At 48.1% G+C, this 11,665-nt stretch overlaps 1 long non-coding RNA gene across 1 annotated transcript; it reads left to right on the top strand.

The window, feature by feature from the left end:
• The first annotated feature begins 1,089 nt into the window (after positions 1-1,089).
• Positions 1,090-5,621, top strand: LOC123636653. Its single transcript, XR_006734626.1, has 3 exons — positions 1,090-1,222; positions 2,385-2,710; positions 5,554-5,621. It is a non-coding gene; the product is annotated as an uncharacterized LOC123636653 (long non-coding RNA).
• Positions 5,622-11,665: the final 6,044 nt, after the last annotated feature.

Genomic DNA, 11,665 nt, shown 5'->3' with positions numbered 1-11,665 from the left:
GCTTTGAGGAAAAGAAGCTCAGTGTCTTTTGCTTGGGGAAGAGAAGGCTCAGGGATTCCTGAGAGTTGTCCACAGGTAGTGGAAGCCTTGCCTTAGCATAGAATAAAAAGACTCATTTTGTGTACCTAGAGGGGGTTGCCTTGAAGGAAGTGATCTCCCCATCACGGAGGTGGTGTTACCTTGGCGAGGATATAGGATTAGATGACATTTAAAGTTGCTCTCAGCCTGAAGTGTCCACACATCCAAAAATAATTTTGGAATGCCTTCATAGGGCTTTGAAATGTCTTCTTACCTGCAGCAGATAGGAAGGGTAGTCAATTCCTATTTTGTGGGACATAATGCCTCCCTGAAACTGTTCTTTCTGGCCCTGTAAGTTTCTGTGTGTGTGTGTGTGTGTGTGGCATTTGTGGTGGATCAGATTATTACTGAACAAATATTCACTCACTGTTCACTCTTTCTTTCTTCTCAGGACAGTATATAATTATCTGCTTCACTCACTTTGGGCATGGGTGGGTAACCAGTGCACCACAGTGAGAGTGTGCCAAGGTGTCAAATGTTTGCCTTTGCCCTGTGATGCTCCTCCCCCAGCATGAGATAAGATAGCCTTGAGTCCAGAATGAAGAGAGCCTTGGAACAGACCTAACCCAAGCTCAGCCAAGGCCAGCCAACCCCAGCCAACCCATGAGTGAAAAGAAATAAATGTCTGTTGTAAGCTTCTGAGATTTGGGGATTATTTGTTACACAGCATCATCCCAACAAAACCTGACTGATGAGTGTTCATGGAATTCTTTCCTTGGAACTACTCCAATACTCAGGCCTTTTTGCAGAGGGCCTCAGGTCTGAGCTACTTGCTGTGCTGCACACCATTGAGGAATCAGGCTTTAGTGAGTAGTTTTTTTCCCCCTCCAGTCCCCTTTCCATGGCTGCTTCCTGGAGTGTGCAGCTCCTACATCAGCAGGATAATCAAGGTCATTTGCAAAATTCCACCTCCTTCTTTACAAGCCACTTCTGCGGGCTCTCAGAACTGTCTGTCCCGGACAAGGGCTATTCCTGTTCTGGAAGACGTCAGTGTTCTGGGGAGGACTTGAGGCTGCAGCAGAGGGGAAGAAAGCACGCCGCAGGCAGTGCCCTCCGGAAGCCGTGGAAGGGAAGGCGGCTGACTGCTCATGCAGCGCCAGCACGTCGTCACAGACTCAAACCAGGACGTGCTCTATGATGCCAGGTGAGCAGCTACTTAAGCACCTCTGCCTCCAACCTACCCAGCACAGACACGCTGAAAAGTGGCTTTTAAAATGCCTTTGACTCTTATCTCTCTTCTGTCGTCCTCTGAAACGAAATCTCAAACAATTTAGTGGGGTTTGATGCAGAGAACAGTAAGGAGATCCAGGTTCGGGCAGAAACAGAACAGAAGGAGTCAAAAGCCCTGGAGAAAAGCGTGCATGGGCTTGGAGAGGACAAAATAAAATAGCAGAGACATTTATACGGGTCTCCCCTACCTCTCAGAACAAAACAATTATGAGATAAGAGAGGCATGGATGGGAGGAAATTCTTTCATTTTTCACATTGCAAGCTGGAGAGATCCAATAGCCTGTTTATGAAGAACAATAAAGAAGATACATGAACTCAGTAAAGAGGTTGTTACAAATATATCGGATGGTTTTGAAAGGCCAGAGTTTTCTCCCTGCTTTTGGATAAAGCTGTCAGCTGAGTATTAAAAGAGTTTTTTTTTTTTTTTTTGCTTTTGCTTTTTTTGCAAAAAGCAATAACTGGCACCAGCAGTTTGTTACAATTGGCAGAAAGAGTTATCACTTTTATTTAGGATTTGGAAATGCAATCAAAGAGGGGCAGATTGGAGCTTGAATTAAATGAAGCTTAAACAAGCAAAAAGAAAAATCTCGGCTGGTCTTTTAAACAAACAAACACAAAAATTACAGCTCCTTGTTGTTAATTTGAAGCTATAAAGAATTTGACACTCACACTTGATAAAATGGTGCCAAGCGGAATGATTGCTACTTTTTGTGTGTGTTAAGTACTGAATGTTCTGATCATTTTAAAAGTAAAAACCCATTGTTTTTGCAAACTCTTTGGCGGGACCTGACCAGGTCATTGCATGAGAAATCTCAGTGGAGTTCCATTCTGTTAGCTTTAAAGAAAATTATTTCTTTCTAGGATAATTTAAATAAATGAAAAAACTGGAAGGCTCAGTTCTGTTTAGCTACCTGTTTTCACATTTGCTCTGTTACAATTCCTGAATACCAAATTGCCCCCCGAAGTCGTGAAAACATCCCCACCTAACAGTTGCCCTCACATTATCATTTCAATTTTGTTTTGATTCATCCCGATACAGCAAGCCTTCATATTATCTGGTAACTTCCTTTATTTAGATCACAGCTCTAAGAATCAGGATGGAAGCAAAAGGTTCCCCTGAGAAGACAAAAAGAGATGTCACAAAGTGTTTGCCCTACATCTCAGGCATCTTAGCATTACCTACGGGCCGATGGACTCGTTCAGAAAGACTCTCACATTCCAACAAGAGCAGCAGTCTTGTTTCAAACCCCAGAGTGAATTAGAAGTGAAGAGAGATTCTTCTCTGCGCAAGGACAGTGACCATCGGAAGTGACAGCTGACACTCTGATAATCAGAGGCAGAAAAACGACTAAACAGCCACAAATTCGCAGAAGTCAGCAGTTCGGTTCTCCTGAGCAAAGGGGTAAATACTTGTCCAAGTCCGGCTTCATGCTTGGGGCTCCCTGGGATTGAATTTTCAGCCCTTGCCCTGAGTCATGAGGGAAGGTTCAGGGCTTCCTCGTTGTCCACTCTCCACCAGGGGTCTGCTCCCTCTGGAGCCCCCGGCACTGCACCCTGTGTCTGTCCCACGCACAGGGGGCCTGCCTAGCTGGCTGGTGCCGACTTTGAGCATCACTCTGGCCTCTAGAACACGAGCCCTGAGGGACCTTGCGTGGCTTGTCCTGTGCTGTCTCCTGGTATCCTGCACAGTGAATTGTCCCCTGTAAATACAGATTGAATGAATAAATGTTCTCTATAACTTTCACAATGGAATTGAATAGAAAGAGTTTGAGGTTTTTTTTATTAGCTAAAGTTTTCTAAAAAGGGCCAGTGTTTGGAGAAAACTCCCCTGCTTTGTAAACACGCCTGCCGTCTCCCCTCTGCACCCCTTCCTCTCTCCTCCATCTGCCCCTTGCCCCTCCGTGTCAGGTGGCACACACCGACATTCAGTTGTAGGAAAAGATGTGGTAGGAGGACGCAGTGCAAATTGCATCTTATTTCCTCAATGAAATCATACTATGTTCCGATAAGAGGTATATTCCCTATTCATAACTTTTCATAACAACACTGGCTATTTAAATCCTGAAGTATGTGTTGGTGTGGAGTCAGACAGCCCCGCAGTTGAATTCTGCCTCTTCCGGCTAATAGCTTTGTAACCTTGGACAAGTCTTTTAGCCTCTGTAGGCCTTAGTGTCCTCATGGATGAAATTGGGAGAAATACCTACCTCACAGGGCTGTTGCAAGGATTAAATTCAATAATGTATATAAAGCACCTTGTGCATTACCTGGCACATAATAAGTGTTCAATAAATTTTAATTTCTTTTCTTCCTTTTCCTTTCTCCAATTCAATCAAGCATTATGATAGATGTGTTTCCTGTGCAGTGTAAAGCTTTTTAAAGTGCATATAAATCAATTAAATAGGGCAATGCTGTAACTGATCACATAACATTTATTTAAGAGATCCCGGGGCGAGGGGGAGAAGATTAGGGGCTTGTGGAAACCTCTAGAGAGATCTCAGTACATGGCTGTTCAGGCGGGGACTCCTGCAACAAGGCTTGTGCACGCCCCGCTGTAGGTTCTGTGAGAAAGGGCACGGTGGGTGCTGGGCTGTGGCTCAGGATTGGGGATGTGACCCTAGATGGCTCCAGCTGCTGGGCGGACACCATAGGAAAAGACAAAATGATCAGAGGAGTCACAGAAATGGCTGTCTGTCTGACTTCTAAGTGCAAGGTTTGTGAACTGATGATCTTCTCTATGACTGCAGGAGACAAACCAGACGACCCAAGTCTAAATCTCTCCCCACTTACCTGTTGTGGAAAGAGAGTCACCTTTGCAGGCTCCCTTCCTCCTTCAGCTGCTTTAGGGCACGAATGTGGAGGGCAGGATCTTCGAGGCTTTATATGGGTAACTTTGGGAAATGCCCTTATTGGGCATGTGTGGGAGTCGGGTATGCCACAGACAGACTGCAAAGAGATGGGGGTGCGTAAGGGATGCAGTGGCCAGAGAATGGGATTCAGATTCTAGGCAATCCTACAGTAAACCCCAGACCATCTTTTTCCCCGGGGAAGGGCAGGGGGTTCTGTTTGTGCATGCACAGTTCCTTGCTTCTCTGTAGCCTGGTTGACTCATGGTTTAGAGCAGAATTTAGAGGAGGCATTCCCCGGAACAAGCCACCCCATCATGTGAGGTTGTCTCTGCCATTCTTCAAGGTCAAGCTCAAGGACTTTCTCTTCACCAGATATCCCTGATGTCTGCAGGCATTTAAGTCCTTCTCCCCTTCCACTTGGTCCCTCCCCACTCCTTTCTCTCAGTATGGCCTGGTGTTTTTCTCTGCCTTCCAACCCTTGTGCTCTCCGGGGATGAGGCAGGAACTGTTGCAAGAGTGTAGGACGTAGGACTCCCTTTCTCTGGAGTCTGTCAGTTTCTTGCATTTCTGCGTGTCTTGTGAGCACAGGCACTGATGGCCTTTGTTCCAGACTGTATCTCTGGGATATTTGTATAGCAAACGGCCTTGGAAGGTAGAGTTAGTGTCTGTCTCTGGGGCAAGCAGGTACTTTTATCGTGCAGTACAGTAAAGGTAATGTTTCTCTCTAGGGCAAAGCTCAGGCAGGCTTATGCCCATTTTAAAAGGCTCAAGTTTCCCCAAGCTTGAGGCCTCTCAGATGTGCAGCAACCCAGTGCGTGCAACGCATTCACCTGGGCCCCTCACCTCTGCCTGCCCATTGCCCCGGGAGGGCAGGAGGAGCTGGTGTGACTGCGATAGTCATGCTTGTCGGACTGTGAGTAAAAAAGTGCTTTGTTTCTGACCCAGGAGGCTCATGTCTTTTGCCAGCATCCATTAAATTGCAGCAGGCTAACTTGTTAGCTTGCAAGTAAGATAAAATCTAGGAGCCTTCACAGCTCTTGACAGTGAACTCCTCACACCAGGGGAGGATTGTCTGTGCAGGGCTTGGGTTAAGGTTATGCCCACTTGTAGGAGGCATTCAACCTGGGTAGCAACTTTCTCCCAGTGAGCTCTCGTGGCTTCCCTCTCTTTCTCTCTCTCTCTGCCTCCCTGCACTTCTTCCTGTTAGGATTTTCTGCATCTCTGGGCCTTGGGAGAGGACTAGGAGTCTTTTCTCTTCCCCTTTCCCTGGGGATGGGATCTCTGGGTTCCAACACACTCTGTCATTCTGTGTTCTACAAGGCGAATTCTGCAGCAGGGCTTCTGTATCTCACTCCTTCTCCCCTTCCACTTGGTCACTCCCTGCTCTTTTCTCCAGCAGGTGTGGCCTGGTGCTGCTTTGCTTCCTCCCGATCCAGTCCTCCAAGGTCCACTTACTCTCAAGTCTGGTTATACCTCTTGTTCGGTAAGTTTGGGGTTGACCCCAGCTGCAGGAAGAGAAGAGTGTTGGGGGATGCCAGCACTGAGGGCAGACTCGCTGGAGACCCTGGCCACATGTGAGGCATGTTGCTGGTCATCCCTGCTTCTCTTCCTGGCCTGCTGTCGGCTGCAGTAACGTGAGCGCCTATCTCTAGCATCAATCAGACTGGGAGCCTCTGCCAGGCAGGGCCTGGGCCTGCTTGCCCTGTGCACCCCCTGCCTGGCCCTTCTCCTCCCCACCCAGAACCCAGCACGGTGCCTGGCACATGCTGCAGTGCACAGTGGTTCAGATGAACAAATACAGTTGGACCAGAGCCAAAGTCTTTCTGCAGTGGACAGCCGGTGTTTTGCTTGCTAGTTTCTTTCTCTTTATTTCTACCCTGCAATTTTCTTCTTCTAACTACATCATGCGATTAATCTGCACTTCCTGTTGAAAAATACTAGCAGTCATGATCAAGCGATAAAGCAGCTTGGCCAAGCGTGCCCAGCCACGGACCCCGCTATGGCCACGCTGGACGGAGCTCAGGGCTCGCCTTTCGGGGAGCATGGGGAGGAAGCGCAGTGAGACAGGCCCGCACAGGGACACAGTGTGGCTTAAGAGGAGCCCAGAAGAGGAGAGGTTGACACGGCTGGGGTGGGCAGGAGAGACTTCCCAGGTGAGGGGGGCTTGTGCCGGGCCCACTGAGCCCTCAGCATTTGTCCATACAGGTTGAGCATCCCAAATCCGAAAATCTGAAATCTGAAATGCGCCAAAATCCAAAACTTTTTGAGTGCTGATGTGAAGCTCAAAGGAAATGCTCATTGGAGGATTTCAGATTTTTGGGTGAGGGATGTTCAACCAGTATGAATAATGCAAATATTCCAAAATCTGAAAAAACCCTGAATCTGGAACACTTATGGACCCCAATCATTTTGAATAAGGGAGACTCAACCTGTAGCAGACTGGAAATCCCTGAATTTGATTAGATATTTACTTCGTTTGGGTGGCAAGACTTGAGGTGAACTTGCGTGGGTCTGCTTGCATCCTGCAGTGTCTGAAGAGATATTTTTGGGTCCTGCCTTGCTCTGTACCCTTCCTCAGTCATCCCGAAGGGCAGACAATTGCATTGGCTCAATTGTATCCACAAAGAGGCATGCATTTCACCTGCTTCAGGTGATAAAAGTTTCTCCCTTTTAAATGGATGATGGAATGAATTAAAGAATGTGAAAAATTCCAGACGATTGTACCAGGCCTTGTGCCAGGCACTGGTAGACAGTGGTAAACAGAACAGGCATGTGCCTGCTCTTGGGGAACTTGCAAGCTATTGAGGGGGACAAATGAGTCATATACGCAAACTGTTATGCTTTGCAGGGAAAGAGTGGGGTGCTTTGGCGTGAATAACAGAAGGGCCCATCTTGGGTAGGGGGGCTAGGGAGGGTTCTGGAAGTGACATTCCTGCAGAGCTGTAAAGAGTGAGTGTGGAGGAGCTGGGTGCTGAGTGGGAAGAAGGCATCTGGGCGGAGTAAAGCATTCTGGGCATGTAATGCAGAAGGAGCACAGCAGATGAAGGGGTACAAACAAAAACAACAAGCCGGCTAACAAAGGATCTGAGAAACAGGCTGATCTAGGTCTTCGTGCTTGATGGACACACTGAGCTTCTTGCTCTCTAGCTGGCCCCAAGCAGAGGCTTCTTTGGGGTGAGACCACTGGGGGCACTTTGGATATGAGACTGGATCATGGGAACTCATAAGTGGCTTTCTAGGCCCATGGTGACTATGGAGTCCTTGTCCTGTCACCCCTTATTCTGTGGTATGTTTTGGCAAGTGCTTTGCCTAACCAGACTGCCTGGACTCAGCTTCCCCTGGCTGAGCCTTCAACCTGCCATGAAGTTCAGTGTCTCAGTCCCTGCTGCAGAGCTCGGGGGCCGGGGCACCTGTGGCAGAGCTCAGAGGGCAGAGCCACCTGCCATGAAGGTCAGTGGCTGTGGCACATGGCACATAGCAGTTTTTTGCGCCATGGTTGAGGGAAGCTCATTTAATATTTTCTAGCATTTTCCCGATTGAATGAGTGGTCTGTGGGTGCCAGGAGCATGCTCATCTGTCAGTTTTGACAATAGAACAGAGTGTATATTATTTATGCTAAAAATAGTCTGTACAAATGATGAGGCTCCGATGGCAGCACCAATGAAATCTTAACATTCTGCCAGGCCCCTTTCCCTTGGAGGTGATTGACAAAGTAATTTTCTGTTGTGCTTTAATAACCCAGAGTGTATCACACGCGGCACTGAGCCTTTGCAACCCAGTGACATCACTCAGGCCCTGTCCTGAGGCCTCCCATCTGGAGTGGTCTCTGCGAGATCCTCTCTCAGAGGGTCAGTTTTAAGATGGTAGAATCCAGAAACAAGGGTGGCTTTTGGTTTTAGCACAGAACACCTGGAACCCAGTGGTCTCCAATTTCAGGTCGACCAGAACCATTCCTGTGCCTGGCAAGGGTAGGAGCAGAGAGGTCATAGCCTTGGGAAACTGGGTACCTGAGTCTACATTCTACTCTCTTCATCTGGACCAGGACCATACTAGCTACTATTTATTTAATTTTTTTGTATTTATTTATTAACTTTTAATTGACACATAATAATTGCATATATTTATGGGATACAATGTGATGTGACATGTACACATTGTGAAATGATCAAATCATGCTAATTAATACCCATCGCCTCACATGCTTATCATTTCTCGGTGTGAGAACATTTAAAATCTTCTGTTTTAGCAATTTTGAAATGTGTGATACCTTGTTACTAACTACAGTCACTCGCTGTGCGATAGATCTCGCCAGAACTTACTCCTGTCCCACTGAATCAGCATTTCCCCTTCCCCTGTGCACTCTGCCCTCCCGTCTCAGCCTCTGGTGACCGCCGCTGTACTCCCTACTTCTTATAAGTTCAACGTTTTTTTAGATTTAGGTATATCTTAGTCTGTTTAGTACTGCCATAACAAAATACCTGAGACGGGGTAATTTATAAAGAGCAGGAATTTATTTCCCACTGTTCTGGGAGCTGGAAGTACAAGATCAGGGTGTGGGCAGGTTTGGGTGTCTGCCGAGGGCTGCTCTCTGCTTCTGAGAAGGCGGGAGGCAGAAGGGCCGGCACCGGCAGGGCACCCATGCCACCTCGCCTCGACGACAAGGGCCTGAATCCCATTCACGAGGGAGGGGCCCTCCTGGCCTAATCACCTCTTAAAGGCCTTGCCTCTTAATACTGTCACATTGGCAACACCTGAATTTGGGAGGGGGCACAGTCGAGCCATAGCAACGCAGGTGACATCATGCGGTATTTGTCTTTCTGTTTCTGGCTTATTCACTTACCATAACATCCTGTAGCTTTAGCCACTTCATCACAAATGACAGTTTCTTTCTTTTAAAAGGCTAAATAGTATTCCATTGTCTCTGTGTGTGGTATATATCACATTTTTATCCATTCACCATTGTTGGGCACTTAGGATGTTTCCATGTCTTGGCTACTGTGACTAGTGCTGCAATACACACGGGAGTGCAGATACCTCTTTGATACACTGATTTTAACTCCTTTGGATATATACCTAGAAGTAGGATTGCTGGATCATATGGTAATTCTATTTTTAGGTTTTTGAGGAACCTCTACGGTGCTTTCCAACATGGCAGCACTAATTTACATTCCTGCCGACAGTGTCTGAGGGTTCCCTTTCTCCACATCCTTGCCAGTACTTGTTATCTTTGATCTTTTTTGATAATATAGCTGCCATTTATTGAGGGCTTCCTGGATGCCAGCCCTGTGCTGAGTAGTTTAACTGAATGATCTCATGTGGTTTTCACACCAATCCTAAGAAGTAGGTACTACTAACATCAGAGGACACGGAGGCTTCCAGAGGACTCTGGGGGGAAGGCGTCGCCCCAGCGCACACACGGGGGCAGGGAGGGCTGAGTCTGTGAACTGCGGGCTGGACGCTGGCCTTGTTCATAGCCTCCAAGTCGGGAGCAGGAGGATGTGGTAAGGACGGTTTCCAGGGGGAGAGAGGCTGATTCAGGGTGGAAAACTGAAGATTTCCAAACGATTCTTGCACATTTTTTGAAAGGCTGATGAAAGCACTTGCTTTTAAATTTAGCCACAGCATCCCCAAATCCCTGCAGTGTGTTTCCGATGCAGAAAGTGGGACAGCATAACTCCAGTTTCTTTCGGTTTATGTGCGAGAAGACCAGCTCAGGTAAGCTGCCCCCGCCCTAAAACACAGAGCAGCGCGCAGTAGGGGTTGAATTATTTGTGGAATTAATTTGAGCCACTACTTAGGGAGGGACACCTGCCCCTGTGTGTGTGTGTTTCTGAGGAAGTCGACAGTTCTCCCTCTGTCTCGGTCACGGCCTGGCATCCACAATGTCTCCTATACCCCTTTCAGGTGGTGTTTGTGACCTGGGATCGCAGATTCTGTTTTTATAGGGGACCTGTCTGATGGTCTGATGTCCTCAGCGGCTGTGACTGTAGATCTGAGGCCCCTGGGTGCAGGGGATGGGCCAGGAGTTTGAGGCTGGGCTATACTGGCTAGAGCTCTGCTGACACTCTCAGCATCTGCAGCTCAGGGTCTCAAGGGAACCAAACCTTCAGTATCCTCTTAACGGTGTTTTTGGACAAAAAGTGTGGAAGAGGGGCCCCTTTGCTGGCCATGGGGAAAGTCCAATATTTATTTTTCCTCCTCCTCTCCAGGAGTGAGCTTGTGTGAGAGAGCAGGATGGCCAGGCTGACTCCCTTGCCCTGGGCTTGTCTGGCTGCCACAGATCAGAGCCTGATTGGAGCTGATCTCGCCCCAGGTGCTTGGTGCTAGCCCTCCGCCCTCCTCCCCAGCGAGCGGAGTCTCCAGTTCACTCACTCACTCATTTGAGGGATGCCCTGGGCTGGCTGGGCTGTGAGCATGCATGGATGCAAGACCGTCTCCCCAGTTGCCACCCCCTGTCTGGCCCAGGGGAAGTCCCAGTCCCAGCCCTTTGTCATGTGGGCATGCTTGTCTTAAAGACTTTGGCGACATCACACTTAATCCAGGAAGCACTTATATCCTGGGCCATCCTGACAGTGCTCCACCTTCCAGAGGTCTGCTAGGGCAGAGGTTCAAGGTTTCTGCAGAGGAGCAGGTAATTGCACAGAGTCTTGTTACTCAAAGCAGCACCCACATCTCCAGGGAGCTTGTTAGGATTGCAGGATCTCAGCCTGCATCCCTCGCCTGCTGAATGGGAATCTGCATTTTCTCAAGACCCCAGGTGATTTGGATGCGCATTGAATCTTTCAGGCCCTGGCCTCGGCCTCTCCCCAGGATGAGGTTCAGGGCTTCCATGGCCTGTCCATAGCCCATGGCCACTGTTACCCTTGTAGGTGATGCACTTGTTCTTGCTGAGGCCTGCAGATGAGAGATTCAGGTCTCCCGGCTTTTCTAAGAGGGGCTGGGTGTTGACTCCCTTGATGTCTACCTTTGCTGAGTTTGGCTCACGTGGAACAAAGTCTGTTCTCTTCTTTGGACCTTCACACTCATTTGTAGAAAGGCTTCCAAGACTTCTATGTCCATTAGACTATTCCTGAAAAATGTAGCTCACTCTTTGCCTTGTAAACACGCATGCACACACCACACACACACACACACACACACACACACACACACACACACACACTCATGGGGGGGGAGCCTTTTAAAAAGAGATTCCTACATCATGAGTTTTTAACTAGAGTCTGTGGTTGGGCTTGTGTATGTGTGTCGGAGGGTGGGGGGTGTGTTTAGTTCATGTGCCCTTGAATTAATATGCAGAATACGTGTTTATGAGCATTTTCCTGGTGAGAGAGAGGGTCCGTGCACAGCTTTTCTAGATTCTCAAAGGAGTCTATGACCTAAAAAAGCCAAAGAACCCTTGGTCCTGGTCCAAGTCTGCTTCTTGGGATTTATTTAACACCTTGTTGTGTGGAGACAAATCAGGGACTAACTGAAGGGTCCTTTTTGAAAACAACTTCTGTGCTGCCAGTTCG

Source organism: Lemur catta, chromosome 4 (genome assembly GCF_020740605.2).
Source record: "Lemur catta isolate mLemCat1 chromosome 4, mLemCat1.pri, whole genome shotgun sequence".
Classification (NCBI taxonomy): domain Eukaryota; kingdom Metazoa; phylum Chordata; class Mammalia; order Primates; family Lemuridae; genus Lemur; species Lemur catta.
This window is presented reverse-complemented; position numbering and strand designations above follow the sequence as displayed.